The 13,076-nt window shown below is 37.4% G+C and overlaps 1 protein-coding gene and 1 long non-coding RNA gene across 3 annotated transcripts in view; one reads left to right on the top strand and one right to left on the bottom strand.

The window, feature by feature from the left end:
• Positions 1-5,566, bottom strand: part of CTNNA1 (catenin alpha 1) — a 148,087-nt gene extending 142,521 nt beyond the window's left edge. For both annotated transcript variants that reach the window (XM_074291461.1, XM_074291464.1), the window contains exon 1: positions 5,404-5,566. The gene's annotated coding sequence lies outside the window, so the exon portion shown is untranslated. The remainder of the gene's footprint in view (positions 1-5,403) is intronic.
• A 98-nt stretch (positions 5,567-5,664) lies between these two features.
• LOC141556762 (uncharacterized) lies at positions 5,665-12,156 on the top strand. Its single transcript, XR_012486633.1, has 3 exons — positions 5,665-5,817; positions 6,363-6,599; positions 10,340-12,156. It is a non-coding gene; the product is annotated as an uncharacterized LOC141556762 (long non-coding RNA).
• Positions 12,157-13,076: the final 920 nt, after the last annotated feature.

Genomic DNA, 13,076 nt, shown 5'->3' with positions numbered 1-13,076 from the left:
TTGATTAAAAAAGAGTAAAAAAAGATTGATTTCATGCCTTTATTTTTTTAGAAATGTGTATGAATGTAGGTAACATAGCAGAGAAGGAAAGACCAAGAGAAAAATGGTCAAACATGCTTTATTAAGCCTTTGGGACAAAAAAGACAAAAAACATAAACTCTGCTTTCTAGGAGCTCACATTCTAATGGAGGAGATAACATGCAAATAACTTGTTACATACAAGATATATAAGTGCAAATGAAAGTGAATTTCAGAAAGAAACCACTTGTGACAAGAGCAAGAAAGATTTCATGCAGAAGAAATCTGACATAAGTATTAAAGAAAGCTAAGAGGGAGAGAATTTCAGGCATAGGGACAGTCAAAGAAAGGGCACAGGGCAGGAAGTTGTTCCAGAAAGAAAACCAGTGACAGTGGATTGTAGAGTACATGGGGAAGAATAAAGTTTAAGAATGAAAAAGAGCACAAAAAGATTTAGAAGTTCAAATACAAAATGGTCCTTAAATAGCTGAAAGAATATTCAGTTCTTATGGGTAAGTCATGCCAATATAATAAAAATAACAATACTACTAAAGTTAATGTATACTTTTAATACTATATCAAACTACCAAGGGGATAATTTATACAACTTGATGAATTAACAAAATTCCTTTGGAAAAACAAAAGAACTAAAATGTCAAGAAAATGATAAAAAGAAATAGTAATGAAAGGGAAACAGCACTTTTAGATCTCAAACTATATATAAATCGGCAGTCATCAATCAAAAACTTTTAATTAAAAAACAAATAGATCAATGGAACAGATTAGACAAAGGATAATCAGAAACAGTGGAAATGAATAACCCTCTCATAAAATACCTAGAAAAAAACTGATTAAAAATTTTGGAAAACTAGAAAGTGGTCTGGCAAAAAAAAATTTTAAATTTCTTTTTAAATGAAGCCAACATTTTACACTCTATACTATACATAATTCATTCTAAAAGAATTCACACCCTTAATATTAAAGGTAGTAATACTACTAAAAAGTACTATATAAAAAAATTAGGAGAGAGCAGGTCAAATATTTTAGGTAGAAGCTGAATTCTTAACCAAACAAAACAAAGAGGAAATTATAAAAGATAACTTTGATCATTACATGAAACTGAAACAGTTCTTTCTGCACAGACAACATTAATATATCCAGAATAAGGGAAGTAATCAAATGGGAGAATTTTGTATCAAATTTCTTTGATAAAAGTTTGGCATCTAAGATATATCAAAAATAAGTGTATGTGTGTGTATGTATATAGATGTGTATATGTATATGTAATTATAATAAGCTTATCCAAAAAAGCAATATGCAAAAGAACTGTAACAATGTAAATGGAAAGAATAACCACCAAAAAGTCAAAAGTGAATGTAATAAAATTAGGAAGATCAAGCAGGGCTCAAATGAAGAATTATAAGACACTCCTAATCTACTCTTCTGTGGAGATGAAAGGTCCACAGGTCTTACAAACTGAACACGTTTTTGGACTTTTTCAATGTATCAGTTGTTCTGCCTTTTTTTAATCATTTTTTAAAAATACTATATATTAAATGGCTTCTACTAGAGGGGAAGGAGGAAGGATACCCAAAATAACTATAATCATGTAAGAAAAAAAATTTTTTCCCAATGAAAACAGGGAGAAAAATTGACAGGAAAGGTAGGAAGGGGTCAAGTCATAAAATATTTTTAAAGCAAAATAGAGGATTTTATTCAGAGGATTCTGGAGGCAAGAGGGATTCACTAGAGCTAATTGAGTATGAGGGGAAGATTAGAGAGTCAGATCTGTGGGAGAAAACTTGTCAACTGAATGGAAAAAGGGCTGACAAGAGTAAAGACTTCAACAACCAGAAAAGTCTATGGAAAGCACCAAAAGTCTTGGCATGAAATTATCAATGCATGCACCAGAATGGTGGCCCTGTGAGTGGAGAAAAGGGGACATATGTGAGATGTGAAAGTAGAAAGGACAAAATTAAACTATAGATTAGATATATGGTTTGAATGAAAGTGAGGAGCCAAGGATAAAGCTAAAGGCATGAATGAGCTTGGGTGGTTGGGATAATGGTGATACACTGGAAGAATTGGAGGGAAGGGAAACAATGAGTTGTTTTGTTAAAAGTCCATTAGTCAGCAGGTATTGAAAAAATGGAGCTCAGGAGAAATATTAGACTGGATATAATTTTGGGAATTATCTGCATAGAAATAACTGAACTCATGAGAGTTAATGAAATCACTGACTTAGAAAAGAAAGAAGTAGGTATGTATTAACCTACTAAATGCCAGGCACTTTGCTAAGCAAGTTACAAATATTACCTTCACAACAACCCTTTCAGGAAGGTGCTATAATATTATTACCATTTTACAATTGAGGAAACCAAAAGAAAGGTTAAGGATCATACAGCTACTATCTGAAGCTGAATTTGAACTCAGCTCTTCATGATTCCAGGCTTAGCTATATCCACCTAACTAATCAGGAAAGACTACATCAGGGACACCAAAGGTTAGTAGGCATGACATGGAAGAGGATCTAGCAAAAGAGACTAAGGAAGAATCAAGTACGAAAGCATACAAACCTCGAAAGAATCAGTGAAAAGAGGGTGATTAACAGTATCAAAGATATATAAAAATATCAAGAATAATGGAGAAAAGGTCATTAGATTTAAAACTAACAGAATATTAGTAAAGTTAGAGAGTTTCCATTTAAATAATGTGCCTGGATGGCAAAGTTGAGTTTAGAAACAAGTGAAAGGAGAAAAAGTGAAAGCACTAAGTATAAATGGATTTCTCAAGATACATTTAAACTGCAGATTATATACTGCCACTATACTGTCACTTACTTTTGCATAGTAAACAGTGCACTTTTCTCAGTATTATATATCAAGCTTATACAAAAGACTAGTAATCTCCTGGCCCACAACTTCCTTCCCCCACATGAGTTTTACAATTAAGTTGACTTTCTTTCCAACTTTATATGATAAGAAAAGAACACAATGTCTGAGAGTCAAGGATCTATTCCTAGGTCCATCAAAACTACCTGATAACCTTGATTAAGCCACAGACTAGACTTTTAGACCCAGAAAAACCATCAGTACAATCTTCTCGTTTTACAAATAGGAAAACTGATATCTGTCCTTAGACTGCCTTGCCAAAAGTCACAATTAGCTGAAAAACAAAAACTGAAAACCAGGTACAGTTCTCATGTTCTAACTTTTTCAAATCTGGGAAATAAAACAAGTACAGAAATTATTTTTTTAAATGCCATGAAAAGTAAAGTATCCTGGCACTTCAGGGATTACTTCCAATTCAAGTAAGAACACTTTCATATAAAGGCCAACATTTGAAAGGTGGGCAGAATTTCATCAAGCAGAGAAAGGGGGGGGGGGGAGCATTCTACAGAGAAAAGGGCTATAACAAAAGCAAAAAAGATATTAGTGGTTCAAACTTTGATAATGACTTATGGTTTATTAAGAAATTTCTACAGAATAACTAGATAAATCAGGTATTGAGGAAAGTGAGTCTCACCAAGACAAAGGAATTAGCTGAGTCCAGAACTTGAACCTAAATGTTCTGAGTCTTTACACCACACCTCTGGTGACAACTGTGAATGACAAGGACTCCACAAGTTTGAAATGGATGGGACAGAGGAAAAGGCATTAAAAAAAAAAAAAAAAAAAAAAAGTTTAAAAGGAAGAGGAATCATATCTATTATGAACTCTGAATGCCAGCCTAAGGAATTTATCCTTCATTTTGCAGTCAATGAATAGACAATAAAAGTTTCTAAACAGGAAATATCTGATCAGGTCTGATTTAGACTAATCCAGAGGCAATAACACCATTATTTCCAAAGGTAAACATCATATTTTATATTTCTTTTATATCTCTAATAGCATCTAGTCTAGTGTTGAGCAGCATGGCACGGTGGATAGGATGACCTTGGTTTTCATTAGGACTCAAGATACAAACAGATGGCTTTTCCTCTTTTGTCCTCTGTAAGAGGAGGATAATTCACTTCCACTATCACGTCACTGGATCGTGAAGAAATCACTTTGCAAACCATAAAGCGATAGATTTTATTATTTTTAAATGGCACATATTATTTACCATTCGAAAAACTTACAACTACGTACTTTTTAATATATGACTTTCTTAAAAATGAGGCAAACCTACACGGGCAGGTTTTTAAATTAGTACTGTAGTAAAAGCAAAATGGAATCCTTATTTTGCTATCAAGAAAAACTAAAGATGTGATCATTTCGACAAAAGTTTTCAACTCCAGTTATTTAGCTTTGGACCACTCTCCAAAGCGGAAATTCCAAAGCGGAAAAAAGTTACAAAGATGTGAAACAGTATAGTTTAAATATCAGCATTTTGCGCAAAGAAACTCATTTTTGTCGGGAAGTGGGCAAACTTTAGTCAAACAACTCCAAAATTATCCATTTAGTCTCCCCCACACCAAGATTTAAAGGGGGAGGGAAGCGAGGAGGAGCTAGTTAAACGCAGCCCGATCAATTAGCATAAAAAGTTGGGAGTACTTTTACAATACAAGTTGTAGTCACATGGGTGTGGTAGGTACATTTTATTTACAAGGCAACGTAATTTAAAAAATATATATGAATGGATCTAGCTTTCAAATTTTAATAGGGCCAGGACCTTTTTTTCCTTCTTAATTCATCACTTTCACCGGTAAAAAAGATACGGGAAAATACAATCTGAGTTTCACCTCGGAGATTGGAGAAACTTCTAGGTGGGGGAGGGAAAAAGGAAAGGAAGGGAGAGAGGAAAAAAAAAAAAAAAAAAAACCACACACACAAATAGCGAACAATCCAACTAGTTGAAAAGTAATCCGATCAAAGCAGCCAGACCACCGCCCCGCCCCAAGAATAAAATGAGATTTAAAAGAGAAGTGACTGGACCAGAAGCCCGAAAAAGCGCCCCCTCCCCCGCCCCAGCGATCTGCGGGGTAAGGAGGAGAAGAGGTTGACGGAGCCCAACAACTTAAAAAGTTAGTGCGGAACCCTCAGAAACTTGGTCGCACCCGTAGCCTGCGATCCCGCAGCCCCGGGAGTGCCCCAAACTTGTCCACAAAACTACTCGATTGGGCTGGGCCCGGGACCACTTCCCGCCCCCACCCCGAATTCTCGGGGCCTCGAGCAGGCCTCGCCCCCAGCTCCCCGGAACATGGCGGGGCGAGGGGCGCCCAGCAGACAAGGCCCCCGCTCTTCCCCAGGCCGGGAGGGGCGCCGCCCGGAGCGCCTCGGAAAGTTCTGGGGAAGCCGCAGGAGGGGCGCGGACCGGGGTGGGGCGCCCGGTAGGTAATGGCGGGGAAGAGGGAGGTCCATCGGAGGGACCCTGGCCTGGAGCTGAGAGAGTGCCAGGAGTTACCTGCGGTAAGAGGGGTGCGAGCGCAGGAGGAAGAGAGGATCCCAAAGGCCCCTACGCCAAGCGCTGCCACCGCCGCCGCTTTGTCTCCCGTCCCGACTCCCGAGGAGGAAATGGGCCGTGGCCCGCGCCTCCGCCCCTCGGCCCCTCACCGGCCCCCCGCCCCGCGCCAGGCTCTTCCCGGCACCGCCCTCCGCAGCCGCCCCGCCTAGCCGCTCTTCCCGGCTCCTCCCACCGCGGCCATTCCCGTCCCGCGCCCGCTCCCAGACTTTTCTCGGGGAGTAAGAGAACTGTGCTTATTTCTCTGGAAGGCGCGGGATACTCGGCAGAGTACGCCCCTGAGATAAACTGCCCAAGCCCAGAACTGCAGTGCCAAGGTGGAAAAGTCCCGTGGAGTGGGGAAGGCGTGAGGAAGAGGTTAAAAGGGGAAAGGGGGGGAGAAGCCAAACCCTGGAAGAGCTTAGAGGAAGGGTTGGGGGTGGGGGTGGTTGGGAGAATGAGTCATCCGGCTCTCTGGTTCAGGTGAGTCAGGGTGGGGCTTATGCGCAGGCTCCGCCCCTCAGCCTGAGCTCAGTAACAGGTACAGAGTTGGAGCTCAGATAACCTTTTGCTGCAACTGAGCTAGACTATCCCAGTTCAATTCAATTAAAGTTTATTAACTGCATAGTATATTCCAGACCCTGTGCTAAGCAGCTGGGAGGGATTTCTCCATGGGATGCTTGAGGATTATCCTGTTCCCAAAATGAATCCTTCGGAAAAGTAATACTGAATCTTGAGGTAATAACTCGCATTTACATTGCCCTGTAAGTTAAAAGGGGAAAAAAATCTTCCTTCCCAACGTGGGGCAAAATACGCAGTAAATCTGGAGGCAGTGGTCCCGCACTCGATGACATGTCCTAAAATTGATAGGAAATTTTAAAATATTAAGTACTAAATGTGAAATTCTGCTCCCTGTATTTCAGAATAACCAACAAGTACTGGACTGCAAAAACGCTAGATAACAAGACTATTGGGCAGGATCGTCGTTTAGATGTAAAGAGAGTTTTTGTTATCTACTAAGAAGTAATACCAAAAGATTCTCTTGGAGAAAAAAACCCAAAACTTTAACTTGGCATTTTGCATAGGTTCTTCCCAATTTAGCTTTGATGAGAGAAGAGTTTGACCTATTCTGTGACCTAACTTTAGCTACCTTCTTTGAGGTAAGTATAAAGGGGCTGTACTGGGAATTCTGTCATTTCTCTATTTGATCCATCATTTGAAGGAAAAGTACTTCTTTATATAATGTTGCGCTACAACTCTGAGTGAAATGTTCTCACAGGAAAGAAATTGACTTGAGGGTTAGTTAAACCTCTCTATGCACTACATCCAAAGCACTCTGTGGTAGCAAAGAATTGGAAACAGAATAGATGGCCCGTTGAGGAAGAGCCAAACAAATTGATTATAGTTCTGTGGCACAATGGATGTAGCTTGTCAGGAAGGCCTGAATTCAAATCTGTCCACAGACACTTAACTTACTGTGTGACTGTCTCAGTCTCCTCAAATCACTGAGCTCTTTTGCCTCTGTTCTTAATTTGTAAAATGAGCTGCATAAGGAAATGACAAACCACTCCAGTATTTTTGTCAAGAAAACCCCAAATACGGGGCAGCCAAGTGGGAGCACCAGCCCTGAAGTCAGGAGGACCTGAGTTCAAATCTGGTCTCAGACACTTACCACTTCCTAGCTGTGTGACCCTGGGCAAGTCACTTAACCCCAAGTGCTTCAGCAAAAAAGAAAACAAACAGGGGTCGAAAAGAATTGTAAATACAACTGAACAATGACACTTAAAAAAAAGACGTAATAAATATAAACATAGAAAGGTGTAGATAAATATCTTTGATCAACAAAGTGAAGTAATCAGAGCCAGAAAACACCATCAAATATAAATATAAAATGTAAATATAAAAAATGATCATGCCCCTAAAGATGAGATATGAGTTGTCTTCGTCTTCCTTTCTCCTTTGTAGTGATTGAGGTGAGGGGAGTTACATAAAGGGAACATTGGACAGAATGTTAGATCTTTTTTGATATGCTCATTGGTTTTAATGAATTATTTTTTCTTTTTCCTTTCTTTTAAAAAATGTATTGTTAATGAGAGGAGCTTGCTCTCTGGAGGTCTGAATCAGGAAGCATCCTGGGGGGAAAGTAGGCAATATGAAAATCAATAAAAATTATCTTTTAAATTAAGCCTCTTATTGGCCGCGAGTCTGTCCCATTGCAAACTAAAAATTAGTTGGTAGCCTCATAAATTTAGGGCTGGAATCATAGGGATCATAAATATGAAGTTGAAAGGGATCGTGTCAAGGCCTCTCACATTAGAAATGAGAAATGTGGGGCCCTGAGAAGTTAGATTAAATGACTTGTTCAAACTCACAAAGGTAGTGAGCAGCATCAGGATTTGAACCCAAGTCCTCTTTTACATCAGTAGTTAGGTGATGAAATGGATATAGTGTCAGACTGGAGTCAGGAAGACTTAACTTCCCAAGTCAAATTCAGCTTCAGACACTTACTAGCAAGGTAACCCTGGCAAATTACTCCACCCAATTTGTCTTAGTCTCTTCATCTGTCCAATGAAAAGTTACTTTAGTATCTTTGCCAATAAAATCCCAAAAGGGGTTCACAAAGAGTTGGACACAGCTGAAGAAAAACTCTCAACACCAAATGTAGCACTTTTCACTAATCCAGGGAAAATCATTCAACTGAGATTTATTAAATACCTGCTATGTGTCAGATTCTATGCTAAGCACTAGATAAACAAAGAAAGCAAAATAAAAAGCAGACCCTGCTCTCAAAGGGCTAAATCTAATAGGAGAGACAACATGCCAGAACCATGTACAACAAGATATAAGCAGAAATTGGGGGTGATCTTGAAGAAAAGGTGCAATGATTAAAAAAAAAAAAACAAAAAGCTTCTTAACAGAAGGTAAGATTTTAGTTAAGACTTGAAGGAAGTTAGAAAGTAGAATTGAGGAAATAGAGAATCCCAGCCACCTAAAATAGATAAAAACTCTGATTTCAGAATTGTTTTGTGGGAGAAATTAATATCACTAGATCTCACAATAAATTGAAAGGAATAAGGTTCAAGAAGACTGAAAAGTAAAAAGGAACCAGGTGATGAAGGGATTTGAAGCCAAATAGGATTTCTTTTTTGATCCTAGAGGATCTAAGGAGCCTATTGGTGTTGATTGAAAAGCAAATGAAAGGGAACAGGATGTGGTCATATCTGCATTTTTGGAAGATTGATTCGATAGCTGAGCAGAAGACAAACTTTAAAAAGGGAGAGATTTGAACCTGGGAGCCCAACTAGCTGGCTACTGCAATAGTCTAGGTATGAGATGATAGTGATCTGTGTGCCAGGACAGTTGTAGTGTCAGACAAGAAAGAAGGGTACATATACATGTATGTATACATGTGTATGAATATATACAGGAGATGTTACAAAAGAAAAATGACAGGACATGACAAATTATTATACATAAAGCATGAGAGAGAGAGAGAGAGAGGAGTTGAAGATGATACCTTGATTACAAGCCTGGGTGACTGTGAGGATGGTGGTACCCTGGACAGTAACAGGGAAATAGGAATAGGCACAGATTTGGCTAGGGATAGGAGGAGGCAATTTTGTATTCAGTTTTCTATATTTGAGTTTAAGAAATCTCCTCCTTTGAGTAAAGAGGTCTGGATCTACATTTATAAAATGATGCAGAATATTATTGTCAGAATTGATCACGGTGTCTATTAGTTTTTATAACTGTTTTTCTTGGTTACAAGAGAAGGCTTATGAGGGAGAATACCAGAAATGACTGATTTTCTTTTTTTTAAGGCATTAATAAAATTTTTTTCTTAATAGTGTTTTCCTCTTGTAAGGTTAAACGTAGCTACCCAAAGTACCTTCTATTCTGCTGCCTTATAGAGTACTTAGCCTAAATTCTTTAGAGTTGAAAGGTATCTCTTTTAAAGATTTTAAAGATAAGAAATCTGAAACCAAGAAAGATGACATGACTTACCCAAATCACATAGGAAGTAAGTTGCAAGTCCAAAATTCAAACCCAAGTTCAATCTAGTTCAAATCTAGTCCTTTTCCCATTGAAAATTAGATTGATCAGCTGTAGAAGTAAACAAGTAAAGGCAGCTACATGGTATAGTGGACCTGAGTTCAAATTTAACCTTAGACACTTCTTAGCTGTGTGACCCTGGGCAAGTCATTTAATCCCAATCCCAATTGCCTCACTAAAAAAAAAAAAAAAAAAAAAAAAAAAAAAAGGAAGAAGAAATAAATGAGGGGAATGTAGGCAATATGAAAATCAATAAAAATTATCTTTTAAATTAAGCCTCTTATTGGCCAGCAAGTCTGTCCCATTGCAAACTAAAAATTAGTTGGTAGCCTCATAAATTTAGGGCTGGAATCATAGAGATCATAGATATGAAGTTAAAAGGAATCATGTCAAGACTCTTACATAAGAAATGAGAAATGTGGGGCCCTGAGAAGTTAGATTAAGTGACTTATTCAAACTCACAAAGGTAGTGAGCAGCATCAGGATTTGAACCCAGGTCCTCTTTTACATCAGTAGTTAGGTGATGAAATGGATATAGTGTCGGACCTGGAGTCAGGAAGACTAATTTCACCAAATTGTGTCCTGAGAAGACACAATTCTAGAGTGAAACATTATAAAGAAAGATAAAATGTGCTCAGCTTTAGTGTAGCAGGTCTTAAATAATGTTATTAAAACACACACACACAGACACAGGAAGGGACCAACGAATGGTACAGTTAGTGGTCGTCTTGGAAGTAGAAAAAGGAAATCCAAAGATTAAAAGTATATCAGTGTGTCTCCAAAGGAGAGAGACACACTCTTATCTGGTGGATAAATATTCTGATGACTTATCATTTTCACTTTGTAGTAGACCAAGGACAATTATCTAGATTGTCACAACCAAGATGAAATGATCCTCAAGAGCATCCGGACACCTTTACAGAGGAGAGTCTATTCATGCTGGTTAAAACTGGAAGGAGTTTTATCTAGCTTAAAGCTTTTTAAACTGTGGATCACCACCCCGCATCTGACTGTGGGGTTGTGAAATTATAATGTTTGATTTGTATAACTATTTTATATACCTATATAGTCAGAGTTGAATAAAAATTTCTCAGATGAAAAGGAGTGTCATAGAGAAAGTTTAAGAAGCTCTGATCTAGCTCAGGTTGAGTTTTTTAAAGCCTTTTTGTAAGTGCCACAGACTCTATGGCACTCTAGTAAAGACTACAGATCCCTTTTCACAGTGATATTTTTAAATACTTAAAATATATGTAGAATTACAAAAAATTATAATATTTATGTTATATTGAAATATTTTAAAACACTTTTTAAAAAGAAATCATGAATACTTGGTTAAAAAACCTTGATGAGAGTTTGTCAATGAGGGTGAAATCCTGAGAGGTTAAGAGACTTAATACTAATTAGTAGACAGCACTGAAAATCCCATCATTTGATTTCAAGTCCATTTTCCCTATTACTATACCGTTATCCCTTCCACAAAGAGACTTCTCCCTATCATAGTTTCGATATAACATGGTAGGCATAAGAAATTAAATGGGAATTTGAATGGAGTTTTGCTAAAACCACAGATGACACAGAAAAAGTTTAGAAACTAATAAATGCATAATGTCAATCCAAATTTTACAATAAAGTACTGTCAATACCTCATAGAAGAAAAAAAATTCCAATTTCTTCTGTGGCATGAAGGGAGAGTCAAAAAAATTTACAGGGATTTTCCAGATCACATAGGACCATGCCTCTAAATCCCTCCCTCCTTTCCCACCCAATGTGAAAGTGATAATTATACTATGATTTTTCTTGATATACACAAGAAAAGTCTTGATGACTAATTCAATTTCTAGGATATGAGGGAATCCTGGAGAAGCACAAATATTCCAAAGTAATACAACAAAAATTCAATATCCCAATGTGTGCATACCTAGATTAAGGACTAGGAGTTAGACAAGATACTGACTCTGATGTCAAGGAGTTTACAATCTAAATGAATGTGTGTGTGTGTGTGTGTATTTAGATAGATAGATACTAGTATTAACTATAATATTCCCCCAAATCATGAAAGATGCAAAGTTTTATTTGGGTTCTAAGGGGATAAAAGGGGAGTCATCTTTGAGAAGTTTTTAGTAAAGCCTTCATATAGAAGATGAGAGTTGAATTACACTTAACATTTGGGCAATATTTTAACAGATTAAGAGGAGAAGAATCAATTACAGGACTAAAAGCACTTATGACCTGTGTATAGTAGGAGTGGTGGCCTGGGAGAGAAACTTTACTTCTGAAAGTTAGAGCAATGATGAGTTACTCATAAAGTTGTTACTTGCCACATCATCTAAGAACAAATACAGAGTTTATTTACTTAGGTTCTAGTACTGGAAAGAAAGGAGTAAGGAAAGGGCGTAAATGACTGGAAAGTGGTGAGTAAAGTGAAGCATGCTTGGGATTTTCTTGAAATAATGGCAAGAAAGAGACAGTTACTAAATGAGAGGGAAAAGAGGATGGTCAAAAGAAAAAGTTCCAGTGGTAAAACTGTTAAAACCTCCAGGAGTCAGATTCTCATTTTAGAGACTAGGCAAATGTTGAGACTGTGGAAATAATCAGAAAGCAAGAGAGTGAATGGGTTCAAAGGAAACGGGAAGGGTCTCATACATACAAAAAAAAAAAAAAAAATTGGAGATTTAAAGGGTGCTAATTATTATAGTCTGAGTTCATACTTATATATTGTAAATATAATTGAATATTCTAAAAATATAAAAGGAATGGATTTGGAGAAACCTGAGAAGTCTTGTAAAAATTAATGCTGAGTGAAGTAAGCAGAACCAGGAAAACAATTTATACAATGAGAAGTGATAGACTAAAACAATTTCAGACAAGGCCCTTCCGTAGTTTTGTTTTGCTTCATTATGCTTATTTGATACAAGGGAAAGCTTATGGTTGGGTATTGGGAGGGAGGAAAGTAGTGAGAGTGATACCTAAAAAGGTAAAAATAAAGAAAGTAATGTCAATGGAATGCAACCTGAGTTCAACCTGAGTATTTGCATAAGACTTCCTTATTGGTAGAGGGAACGATTACTCAATGTGGCATGCCTGTGTAAAAGGTAAACTTGGGTTGAGAGCTTGGAAGATGACATTTTTCCTTCTAGTTTCGAGAGAACACAAGACCCTCTTTGAGGAGAAATTCAGAGAAAAAGAGAACAGATTTTGGAAGGATTCTTTTTCCTTCCTCTCCTCTAACATGTCTTTGATTTCCAACTTGCCTAAGGAGACTTTGAGGAATATCCCCCTGAATAAAATCTGTGACTCCCTCTCAATTGAACTGATAAATCTTGCTTCATTCACTCAATATATTGTCTTATATATTCCAATCTATATAACTTCTATGATTTCTAATTTTTTTTCTTTTTGTTTAAATGAGTTTATTTGTTATTCACTATTTGTGATGTTCATTTGTTCAATGAACATTTGGTAGGAAAGGATCAAGCCTTTGGATATAAGTGTAGGGGACTCCTTCGCCTTTTAAGGATAGCAAACAGATAAGCAATTTCCACCTAAAAATAATTTCCCTAGACTAATAATATTTAGGGGGTGGA

The sequence above is a fragment of the Sminthopsis crassicaudata genome, chromosome 2, assembly GCF_048593235.1.
Source record: "Sminthopsis crassicaudata isolate SCR6 chromosome 2, ASM4859323v1, whole genome shotgun sequence".
Taxonomy (NCBI): Eukaryota; Metazoa; Chordata; class Mammalia; order Dasyuromorphia; family Dasyuridae; genus Sminthopsis; species Sminthopsis crassicaudata.
This window is presented reverse-complemented; position numbering and strand designations above follow the sequence as displayed.